This window comes from Leptodactylus fuscus, chromosome 4 (genome assembly GCF_031893055.1).
Source record: "Leptodactylus fuscus isolate aLepFus1 chromosome 4, aLepFus1.hap2, whole genome shotgun sequence".
Lineage (NCBI taxonomy): Eukaryota > Metazoa > Chordata > Amphibia > Anura > Leptodactylidae > Leptodactylus > Leptodactylus fuscus.
This window is the reverse complement of record NC_134268.1, coordinates 120,393,751-120,406,987: the sequence shown is the minus strand read 5'-3', so window position 1 is coordinate 120,406,987 and position 13,237 is coordinate 120,393,751.

Here is a 13,237-nt window from a genome sequence, read left to right as displayed (position 1 = left end):
AGTTTTTGACATAAGGCAAAATTGCAATTTTAACTTTTCACTTTTCTGGAAACTAAATTAATGCAACATTCAAGGATTAGAAATGCTTGCTTTGCCTATCAATACATTTTTTGATGGGAATAGTTTACAAAATCGAGGGAATGCCACTTTACTGACAGCTCCAGGACTGCAAATGCGACATGGCATCCAAAAATCAGTCCCTCTAAATCTACACTCCGCACTCAGATACAGCTTTTTTATACCCGGGATAATACATTTAAAACTTTTAGGAGTGTGCATCCCTGATGACACAAAGTGGGCACAACATATAGGGCACTGACATGCCATATTTCTTTAAAAAATTCAATTTTGACTTTGCACATTATTAGGACTCAAAATAATCAATATACCCCTTGATACATTTTTTGAGGTGTGCAGTTTCCAAAATGAGGTCACTTTTTGGTACTTTGCACTGCACTGGAAACCTGAGGGTAAGTTCACATGGGATTTTTTGGTCCGGAACCTGAGGTGGAGGCCTCCTCAGGTTCCGGACCAAAAAAACAGGTAGCCGCAACTGAATGCTGGTGCACTGCACCGGCATCCAGTCGCGCACTCCGCTCCATATTAGGCCCAATGAATGGGCCTAGTCGGGAGGAGGGAGTATGTTCAGGCTGAATCGTGAAGAAACAGCTCCCAGAAAATGGAACTGACAAGCTCCAGTAGATTTCAATGGAAGCCGTCTTTTTGGTCAGGATTTTGAGGCGGATAAATTGTGTAACAAAATATGTATACATATAGAAAAGATTTTAAAAACTTAAAAATTCAAATAACCTCCCTTTTCCTAGAATGCATATAACACACAAAGATGAAGTCAAATATACGCACATTAGGTATCGCCATGTCTGAAAATGCCCAATCTACAAACATAAAAATATTTTTACAACACAGTGAATAAAACTTTGGATAAAAAGTAATCAAAATAGTGACATTCCCTAGAATGGTATAAAAATAATTCATTTGTCTCTGAAAAAAAAAAAAAAAAATCTGAGCGAAACAAGAAAAAAAAAATGGCAAATTTTTTAACGGGGTTTAACCATAAATAAATAAATAAATAAATAAATATATATATATATATATATATATATATATATATATATATATATATATACAGTCCTATGAAAAAAGTTTGGGCACCCCTATTAATCTTAATCATTTTTAGTTCTAAATATTTTGGTGTTTGCAACAGCCATTTCAGTTTGATATAGCTAAAAACTGATGGACACAGTAATATTTCAGGATTGAAATGAGGTTTATTGTACTAACAGAAAATGTGCAATATGCATTAAACCAAAATTTGACCGGTGCAAAAGTATGGGCAACTCAACAGAAAAGTGACATTAATATTTAGTAGATCCTCCTTTTGCAAAGATAACAGTCTCTAGTCGCTTCCTGTAGCTTTTAATCAGTTCCTGGATCCTGGATGAAGGTATTTTGGACAATTCAAGTTCAGTTAACTTTGATGGTCGCCGAGCATGGACAACCTGCTCTCAAATGATCTGAAAACAAAGATTGTTCAACATAGTTGTTCAGGGGAAGGATACAAAAAGTTGTCAGTTTCCACTGTGATGAACATAGTAAGGAAATTGAAGACCACAGGGACAGTTCTTGTTAAGCCCAGAAGTGGCAGGCCAAGAAAAATATCAGAAAGGCAGAGAAGAAGAATGGTGAGAACAGTCAAGGACAATCAACAGACCACCTCCAAAGAGCTGCAGCATCATCTTGCTGCAGATGGTGTCACTGTGCATCAGTCAACAATACAGCGTACGTTGCACAAGGAGAAGCTGTATGGGAGAGTGATGAGAAAGAAGCCGTTTCTGCAAGCACACCACAAGCAGAGTCGCCTGAGGTACGCAAAAGCACATTTGGATAAGCCAGCTTCATTTTGGAAGAAGGTCCTGTGGCCTGATGAAACAAAGATTGAGTTGTTTGGTCATACAAAAAGGCGTTGTGCATGGCGTCCAAAAAAAAAAAAAACAGCATTCCAAGAAAAACACTTGTTACCCACTGTAAAATTTGGCGGAGGTTCCATCATGCTTTGGGGCTGTGTGGCCAATGCCGGCACCAGGAATCTTGTTAAAGTTGAGGGTCGCATGGATTCCACTCAGTATCAGCAGATTTTTATTTTTTATTTTTTTTTTAATGTAGATTGTGAGCCCCATATAGAGATCACAATGTACATTTTTTTTCCTATCAGTATGTCTTTGTAGAATGGGAGGAAATCCACACAAGCACAGGGAGAACATACAAACTCCTTGCAGATGTTGTTCCTGGCCGGATTCGAACCCAGGACTCCAGCGCTGCAAGGCTACAGTGCTAACCACTGAGCCACCGTGTTGCCCCTGTATCAGCAGATTTGTGAGAATAACGTTCAAGAATCAGTGACGAAGTTGAAGTTACGCCGGGGATGGATATTTCAGCAAGACAATGATCCAAAACACTGCTCCAAATCGACTCAGGCATTCATGCAGAGGAACAATTACAATGTTCTGGAATGGCCATCCCAGTCCCCAGACCTGAATATCGTTGAACATCTGTGGGATGATTTGAAGCGGGCTGTCCATGCTCGGCGACCATCAAACTTAACTGAACTTGAATTGTTTTATAAAGAGGAATGGTCCAAAATACCTTCATCCAGGATCCAGGAACTGATTAAAAGCTACAGGAAGTGACTAGAGGCTGTTATCTTTGCAAAAGGAGGATCTACTAAATATTAATGTCACTTTTCTGTTGAGGTGCCCATACTTTTGCACCGGTCAAATTTTGGTTTAATGCATATTGCACATTTTCTGATAGTACAATAAACCTAATTTCAATCCTGAAATATTACTGTGTCCATCAGTTATTAGATATATCAAACTGAAATGGCTGTTATAAACACCAAAATATTTAGAACTAAAAATGATTAAGATTAATAGGGGTGCCCAAACTTTTTCATAGGACTGTATTTGTAGGTTTTAATCTTGGAAATTGGTAATGTTTGTTTCCCATGATTATTCATATTATTATTAAGATTCAGACTGGTCTCTACAGTAAATCATACATATACAATTCTACATAAAAGGTTATATCTTACAAATTGAGAAAAAAACCTTACTGGAACTAAAGAAATAGATTAGATGAGATTTGTTAGATGAGATTTTACAAGACTCTACAGTATATTTCTAATGCAAGTTTACATAATAGTTCCTTTGTTTACTAGAGAATTTTTGATAACTGTGCAATTGCATAACACTTAATTTGTTTACCAAACTGCACAATTTCCTATTGGAATTCCTTCTCATGTCATGTCAAATATAATGCTGCTCCAAGTGCCTCCGCATATCAGAAAGGCAATCAGTTTCTATCAGAAGTTTAATGGGAAACATAATGAATTCATTCAGTTGCCACTTCTGTGACACAATTGTATTTGCATGTCATTATAATGACAGATAGCATGACAAATGAGGGAAATACCAAATGACGCTATGAGAATTCTGGAACAGGTCTGTGAGTATATTAGAATAGATGCAAGGTTGATAACAGATTTATGACTTCTATATACTAAGAATTACCAGTATGAAACCTATCAATTGCTTACCTTTGTAGACATTTATCAAGTGAATACTGAAACTGTTTGTAGCAATAAATATTTTTAATCTTTATCTTTATCTCTACTGAAAAGGAAATGTCATGAATGTGAAGATATTAAGAAATTATTAGACATTTTTCATTCAAAACTATTTACAGTACATTACTTTGGGCATTTGCCTATACGGTAGCTAGTTCAGCTTTGGTGGCCACATAAAACAATATGATATGTGGGTGGCATGTTCATATTGTTTTATCTCAATATTTCTGAGTGCACTATCAGGTTTTTCCTATAGGGTGGCCATATTTATAGGGTGAGGTTCCGGTCAGACCAATAGTCTAATAATATTAGGGTATTGGTTCTGAGTTAGGCATTTAGGGATTTGACAGCAATACCCTCTGTCCAATATTCCCACCTATCATCTTATATACCTCCCTCTACTCTAATTTATACATATGGCCTCTACCTATTTGGTCAAACCTTTCTGAGTGGTCCAGTTCATTACTACAGGCGACCTCTATATCTTTTTCCAACTTCATCAGACTGGTGAGTTGAAACGGTTTATTTTCTTGGAGGTTGCCATGCCTGTATAATATATTGTTTATATACTGGTCCACTTGCTTCCTATCCCCGCACTGGATATTGGTATCTATATTTATTTATATTGGTATTTTAACTTATATTTATTAAAAGTTATGTTTTATATTTTATTTATATCTATTCCAATTGGTGGTTTGCATTTAGTTGGGTGGTAGAACAAAGGGGCCCAACAAGATTATTGTCATATCCCATAGATAGAGAGGGCAGGAAAAAAGTTTGGGCAAGCGGCTGTAAGTGGGGATGTGCATGGTGTGAGAAAGTGAAGGGTGTGGTCTGGGAAGACAGGAATGTCCCAGCCAGGCAGCTAAAGGGTGTTTGGTAAAGGTCCACACCAGGGAGGTCAGCTGACTAATCAAGGCCTGTTAATAGTCTGTGTGTGAGGACTAGGAGTGTGGCACCACACTGACAGAGCTGACCTGTCCAGATCAAATCTACAGAGCAGGTACTGTGCCACCCATAGTTGTTGCCAAGGTGGGAGTCTGGTAGCCAGTCTCCTGTATAGTCAGGGAAAAGTTCCTTATGTTTAAGTTAGTTCTCAGCCAAGAAGGTTTTTGTTTTGGTTATTTGTGCTTTTGCAAAGGCAGTGTATGCACTACAAGTGAATAAAGCCTGAACTTGTGTGCAACCCAGTGTCTGTGTCCCTGTTTCCTGCACTGTTACAAACATCTACCTGAGCGATTCCCCACAACGGCCATAAGCTGGTTAGCCAATTTCATGTGGGAGGTGAGTAAGGACATACTGGAATTCTTAGGAGAGGAAGGAGGGGTGGATGTGGTTATGATACTCACCAGGACACTGACCTGCTGGATGTGTATCAGTGGCCTGTGAGGAATACAGCAGGGAGGAGAGGGGGTTCTGGTATGACAGCAACCAGAGATGGCTAATTTCTGGAGGCTAGATAGTCCCATATAATGATGGCAACAGTGGGCAGTGAGGGTTACTGGCTACAGTGACTAAGAGGCTAAGAACAATGAAGGAAGTGTGCAGCGTCTCAGGGATTATGATCCATTGGTGTCATTTAACAGTCCATTGAGGCAAATTGGCAGCCTGTGGTTAAGATAGTTCAAGGGTAGTGCAGGAGGAGCTCCCCTTGCTTTCTTTGTGGTAGAACTTGTGGATGCCATTATCCACTGATGTGATGGCTAAGTCTCAGCAAGGTGGTTCAGCTGTCCAGTGTGATGCATATACCTAGCAAGTGGCAGGTGAACTCATCAGTGGTGACAGGAAAATGCTGAATCCAATATGTACCTAAAAAGAGAAAAAGACATGGTCCCCACATCCCAAACTTATACATTGATCTAGTGCTTCTCAGCAAATTCTACAATACTGAACATGAAGTTCTTAGTATACATATTGATCAAGGTGTATGGCCCACTAGCCACTTCATGGCGACCTCATTATAATGGGTCCCTAGTCTACTGGGTGCGGCGCTGCACAACAACCGCCACAACCGCAACACGGCGCCCACAGGGAGAGTGACCCAGTGATCTGGCAACACCCCTGCCACCAGATGAAGCCCCCAGGCTCTGGGTCGCACTGCCCTACGGGCACAGCATGACAGGAGCAGCAGACACCATGCAGCACTGCACCAGTCCAATGAGGCAAATTGGCAGCCTCTGGTTAAGATAGTTCAAGGGTAGTGCAGGAGGGGTTCCCCTTGCCTTCTTTGTGGAAGAACTTGTGGATAGCATTACCCACTCATGTGATGGCTAAGTCTCAGCAAGGTGGTGCAGCAGTCCAGTGTGTTGTGTATCCGTTGCAAGTGGCAGAGTAGGGAGGAAGACAATCTCCAGGGGGTGAGAGTGGAGGAAGCTGTCAGGAGAAACAATAGGAGGGTCACTATTACTTATAGGAGGGTAGGCTGTTACTTGCAGGTGCCTGTACTGTTTTAGAGCAGCCACTGGTAGGTGGATACACTCTTTCCCATGGAGATTGCATTTCCTGATGGAGGAGTTCGTAGTTATACAAATGCTCAGGGTCTGCGCTCAGGAGTCAGAGGATGCAGGATTCACTCATTAGACCTTCAGTAGTCACCTGGGAGCCAATGCCAGTGGGCAGTGGTGCGCTGCCATAATCTGTCTGCCGTGCTGCAGAAATATAAAAAAAAACAAAGACGGTGCTATATGCTGTATTTTTAACTACCCAATAAACCCTATGTGATTGTACCCTGGTTTAACATCTTCCTAAACATACCAGTGTGCGCGGTTCTCCCTCAATGGACCTTTGGTCCCCTTTTCCTCTGCCGTGCTGCAGGAGTCAAGTTCGGCTTCTCCACTAAAATGAAGAAACAGTCCCAACTCATGCTCAGCATGTGACTAAGTAGTACTAGTAAGTGGATAGGGCAGCAATGGAAACCTCGTGACTGGCACTGAAGTTATCAGTAGCAGTCCTGCAATTTAGGTAAAGCAAATTTTCAGGGCCCAGGCAGAAGGCAGTCAGCAGAGAAGATTAAGTTTGCAGCAGGGTATACATGGCTGAAATCTGGGTTTGGAAAAATCCACCTATGTGAGTCAGTTGGCAGCTTGTAGCCCCCCATTAATGGTGATGGGGATCAGCGGGATATCCTGGGATATGCCATGCTGGTTTAGCTGGTGTTTACTGGGTCTGGCTACAGTTTTATCAGGACTGCAGCAGGAACTCACAGAGAACACGACCGTGCAGCTTGGTAATATTTATTAAAGCATTTGGGTGGTATTTCTCTCTGTATGAAAAGTAGTCCATTTCACATTGAAAATATTACCGAGTTTCCATTAAATTTTCTATTTTTTAGAAATAAATACTGTACAGAGTCACAAAAAAAACTTTCTCAAAATCACTTGTGTATGTTAAAGCATGTCAAAATTATTACCACATAAAGTGACACATGGCAGTTTTGAAAAATGAGGCCTGGTCCTCAAAGGGGTTATGTAGAAGGAGAAACCAGGAGATTTACACTTACAGGGTAGTAGTATGACACATTCCAGTATTCTTTGGTCAAAATCCATTAATTTGAGACAAACTAAGAAAAATGGCCAACACGACGCGTTTTGGGATAACCCAGCCCTTTACCAAGTGCAGTTAGACTACTCACGTCGGGCCAAGTGCACCTGTTCCCGATGTCCTCTCAGCGCAGACCGATCCTTCTGTTGAATGGGTCTCTTTCACAGTTCCGCTAAAACCGTTTCTGCTGAATCCAATCAGCAGCCTCAGAAGGCCTCAGAAAGAGATGCGAGATGTCACAGGTAGTGACATAGCATGCTATTCGCTGATTGACCTCCGCAGTCACGTGACCGCTGAGGCCAATCAATGGCTTCAGTGAACTCTGTTAGAGACCCATTCAGCAAAAGGTACGAAACGCGCCGGAAAAATGGAGCATCAGAAAAATGTATGAATTTATTTCTTTCAATGTCCCCAGATGATTTAAAAGTTAAAGGGGTTGTCCATTTTTGCCTGGACCCCTTTAGGGAACTTTTAGGCTGTGTCCTTAAGGGGTCCCCTTATGCTAACAAATAAATCTATATAGAATGACTTCCAAATAATCAACATAAAAAATAGGAAAAAACTATTTTATAAATCTAGGCCAAAAATATCGGATTAAATACACTTAAAAATGTGTGAGAAGATAAAGGGGGTATAGGTAATGGCAAACGCCAGGAAGCAAATCAATTTTAAAAATAACTGAAAATATATAATATACAAAATCCATGTAAGTATAATTTATAAAATAGGAACAAATAAATAAATAAATAAATAAATAAATAAATTCATATACACTAAATAATTAATACAAAAAATGTATTTATCTATATATCTCCCCCAGATTCCTGACATATTTGTGGTCCAGGGCAGGTCTGAAGAAGGCTTCAGCCCCAGTTGTAGGTCCCAGGCTTGTTACTGGGCCATCAAAGCCTGCTGAGCATGCACTTCAGAGCAGATCCTGGGAGGAGAGGAAATGGCTGGGTCTGTCTTGACACTGAGAACCTTGTTTACAGTACAGTGTTGTTTTGGTTGATTTCGTGTGGCTGGTAGTAAGCCACAGTAATAGTTAGTATTGTCTGTTTAGTTAGCGCTCAGACAAACAGGTTTTATTTTGCCTTTTAGCCTGAAGTTAAGGCTGTATTTATTTTACTAATGCTGTGCCTGACGTAGTGGTTTATTTATTTTATCTTATTTTTTTTTTCTGGGGGGGGGGTTTCAATAAACCTGCTTTTACTGCAGGATTTGTGTCCTTGTTACTGGTTAGGTCTGCAACACTGCTTCTACCAAGCTACTGTTAGGATCACATCCTCCATCTTGTATTTTGTCAGCCATCTTGTAACCTTTTTCTTATATAAGCTTCATAAGGATGTCTGTTTAGAGTCTAAGAGACCCCTTTAGGGGATAAGGCGTGTGGAATGTTGTTGGTTGGGTTATAACTCCTTATCTGTTTGTGGTGAGAATCTCATAACAGGTTCTATAACCAGTTGATCCTTAGCCATAGACCGGACTGGTCAGATAGCATGTGGTCATTATCTCTCGTGCTGTGATATATACATCTAGAATTAGTGTAAGATGTTGGTTTACACATAAATATCGTAGATTCTTCTGTATGTCATGAGAAAGGTCATCCCAGGTTGGAGTGTAATAATGAGATGCAGACCTTATCCAATAGTCATGTGCCACAGCTTATGTTATAACCAATCATGTCAAAGTCCAACCTGTTTTTGTCTGTATAAATGCTAACTTTCTGTAACAATAAATCAGAATCCATTTTGATACACCACCACCATGTGTCTCTGTTGATTCTCCAGGTCAAAGATGGCTGTAGCCGATCTTGGCCTGTTATTTAATTTGAAACTACAACAACATAAGCTCTGGGGCTATTATGACCCCAACAGAAATTGGCGCCCAACGTGGGGCTTGAGAGATGAGGAGACGGTTTGCTGATCCCCCGGACGACCAGATTACAGGAGTGCCTGGAAATACAGATCCAACAAAGTCAGCGCTGCAAGGTAAGAACTTTAATCTTACCAGTTTGATCTGTGTTTCTAAGAACTTTTGTATTCCTGTCCGAGTGTGAGGTAAACACATATGTTCCTTATATAGATAGCTCAAGCTTTTTGCAAAGAACCTAAAAGAATATATATTGTCTGTAAAGGGGGTGGGAAATGTTATACCTCATTCTTTGTATACTGTCCATGCTGTGATTTGATTGATACATCTGTTATAAAGTGTATAGGGAGGCACAGAAGGGAGAGTCAGTCTCCATCCATAGTCCCAGAGATAAAGGGGGGTCTGTGTGGCCCTAGAGGGACAGAGATTAGTTCAGTGAAAACAGTAGTGACTGTTTGGGAGTTCCCACTAAGAGAGGTCGGTATGACCCCCAGAGCGATCTGTGTGACCCTGGGGAGAAGTATGTATGACCCTTGAGTAGTCAAGAGTGACCCTCTATTGTCTTAATTGCCCTAGAGGGGTGGGAAGCTCATAGCTGACTGGCCATCAGCTAAAATGGGGATAAATCTGTGTGGTTCTGGGGAGTAATCTGTGTGATCCCCCAGATAAATCTGTGTGGTTCTGGGGAGTAATCTGTGTGATCCCCCAGATAAATCTGTGTGGTTTTGGGGAGAAATCTGTGTGATCCCCCAGATAAATCTGTGTGGTTTTGGGGAGTAATCTGTGTGATCCCCCAGATAAATCTGTGTGGTTTTGGGGAGTAATCTGTGTGACCCCCAGATAAATCTGTGTGGAATCTAGCGAGTCTGTGTGACCCTAGAGGAATATACCCCATATGAACTAATAGGGAGAGAGATAGAGAAAAAGTTGCCACCGAAGAAAAAAAAGAAAAAGGAAAATAAATAAATAAATAAATAAATAAATAAAAATCCTTAAGAGAGCAGGGGTTCCTAAGATAGGATTGTTTGATAGTAAATTTTGGGAACCAATGGAGAATAGAGCATGCAGGACAGATACAAGGGCATAAGTTAAAAAGGGAAATGTATGCTCTAATTGAAGAACAGAATGGGGGGAGTGCAGAGTCAGCTGGTATGGAAATCAACCCAAGAGATAGTTTAAGGAAAGAGCAGTTAGAAAAGAAGGTGATAAACTGCTGATAAGATGTTGGATAAAAATTAAGTAAGGAATGGTTACAGAAATAAGGTATTAAGTGTTTGTATATTTTCCTTAGTGTAAGGGAATGTATAGTGAGCCCCCACTCACAGTCCAGCTAAAGGGTGGTCTGCACATGGCATTTTGTTGTTAGTGCCATGTCAGTGATGATGAAGGTCAGGCCCCTCCCCCCAGTGTGACTTGTATATCTCGACACCAGAGGTATACAGGATACAGGTTTTGCTAGAATTCAACAGAAGGGGGGAGGGTAGACACGGCAGGTAGCTAAGATTTCAGCTATGAGTGATACGATGTAACATCATTGGTATAATGTATGGAGAATTAGGAATATATGGTTTAATAATTTGTAACTGTATAGTGTAAGCTGTTTTCAGTCAATGCCAGTGTTTGATTTTAAAAACTTGTGTAAGATTATTGTGGTGTGTTACAGTGGTAAAAACTTTGATTGGAATCTTGTAAAGGAAAGCGGTAATTAGATGAGTGGGGTTTGCCATGGAAATATTCAAAAACTGCACAGAAATATTAATATGTAATGTTGGTATCAGTATTGGCTGTTTAAATCATATTTAATGTCTTTAGAATTGGATTAATGTCATAAATTTTAGATAATCATTATTATGTTTATTTTCCAGTGATATACACATTGATGAGAAGACGAAGGCATCTAATGACATGTTTTGTTTATTTTTCTTCAATATTCAGCTGTGCAGGAATTATAACTAACCCTGTGATTATTTGTAGGAAAAGAAGAATAAGATGATATCACTGTACAAAATATATGAAAACTTGACAAGTTCTTTATGACTTAATGGATGTGTGTTGTCTGGAGCTCCAGTGTGAAGTTTGCATGTATGTATGGAAGTGAATGGACCCATATGTGTTACATGTATTTGCTATATGTACATGCTCTGTTTGTTCATGTATATATTGTTACATTTTCAGTCTCCACAGGGAGCAGATGAAGAAATTGAATGCTGATAGTCCCACAGAGGGTGGTTATAAGTAGATATGAAAAGGAGACATAAGTTCTTTCCATCGTTGAATATATATACTTATATGTGTGTTCTGGTGAATATGAGATGTACTTGATATAACATGTACATGTACTATGTACTCAGTGTTTATTGGTGCTTGTGTGTATCAAGTATATCACATGGGTTTTATACTTGTGCCAGGGGTTTATACTATAAATCCATGAATGTTAACAATCGGGAATTATTTTGTGAAAAAGTTTTATATAATCAATGAATTAGTTGTAATTCTGGAGTGTTTAGAAGTTTTAGAGAACTGAATATACTTGGGATTGTATAAATCAGCTGCTGGGATATGTAGTACTACAGGTATAACAAGTTTGGGAAAAGCCAGCTCAGCTGCTTCCACGACAAGACACAAGGGTTGCTTGCAGTGGAAACAAAGCAGACTGCAGTGTGTCTTATTTATGTCTTCTAATGTAAGCTTTGCCTTCTGCGCTGCACTACAAGTCCCATCTAAACTTGGTAACAATAGTTTCAGGGGAGGGAAAAGTCAGATAACTTAAAATTAATTTTATTTTTGCTGATTTGGTTATGTAAATGATGAATCTATTGTTAACTCGGATGAGAGTTCTTTTATTTTAGATGATTCTCGATTTGGGAATGATGGTGGATTCTGCACCAGATATGTCATGGTCACTGAATATGAGGTAAACCAAGGGTAAAACCAAGCACAAGTAGAACCATTATAGAATTGTATGGGTCTCAGCTCATGAAGCTGAACTAGAAGCCATCACTGAGACAGGGTACAATATCTGAGGGTAGGTGTTTGATATAGTGGGACTATGGTCCAATCTGGAGAGCGAGAGCTTTCTGTAGGGTTAATGTTAAGCCTAAAAGGATTTCCAGGCTATTCAGGTAGTGATGGACCCTGCTGCTGCCCCCACACAGGTGGGCATAGTCAGACGTTAAGGCACACACCAAGGCTGATGTGAAGGAAAGTAGAGGTAACATGTGGGCAGACACTGCCACTAACCCAGCTGCAGAGGCCTAGGGGATATGCTTTACTGATAATTGGTCACTATACTAGGCCCAAACCCCTTTTAGCTCTCTTTTCAGGTTTTACAACACTGAAGCACCAAAAATGGTCCAGGACTGAAAGAAAGATGTACAAGTCCTGATCTCCGGTGGTAAGAGAGTATTTTTACTGATAGCATTTGTCCCCACTGATGGCATAAGCAGCTCATTTATAAGTGCACTGTTTAGTAGTAGCCATGTGTGACCTGGTGAGTGGAGGATGGGCGGCTGCAGGATTTAGTATCACTACTGACAGATATATATGTAAGCCTGCATGGCATGTGGTAAGTGCAAAGTGTCTTTTAGTCATGCCCAGAGCCCTTGTACCTAGAGATGAGCGAACACTAAAATGTTCGAGGTTCGAAATTCGATTCGAACAGCTGCTCAATGTTCGTGTGTTCGAACGGGTTTCGAACCCCATTATAGTCTATGGGGAACATATACTCGTTAAGGGGGAAACCCAAATCCGTGTCTGGAGGGTCACCAAGTCCACTATGACACCCCAGGAAATGATGCCAACACCTCTGGAATGACACTGGGACAGCAGGGGAAGCATGTCTGGGGGCATCTAACACACCAAAGACCCTCTATTACCCCAACATCACAGCCTAACAACTACACACGTTCCACATTCAAAAAAACCTCTATCAAAGTGGTTAAATACCTGGAAACCTTCTTTACTCCCCAAATGGATGGACACAAACCCCAATTTAAGCTCAACAAACAGTAACAACCACCCCTTTAAATCACGTTCCCCATGACAACCACGGATGGAATAGACAATGGGAAATCCAAAAGCCCTCACCCTTAACTGTCATTTTGAGTGTGTGTGTGTGATGTGGTCAGACCTTCCAAAATTCACTTTTCTAGCCCTTAACATGAGCCCTTCCAAACAAAG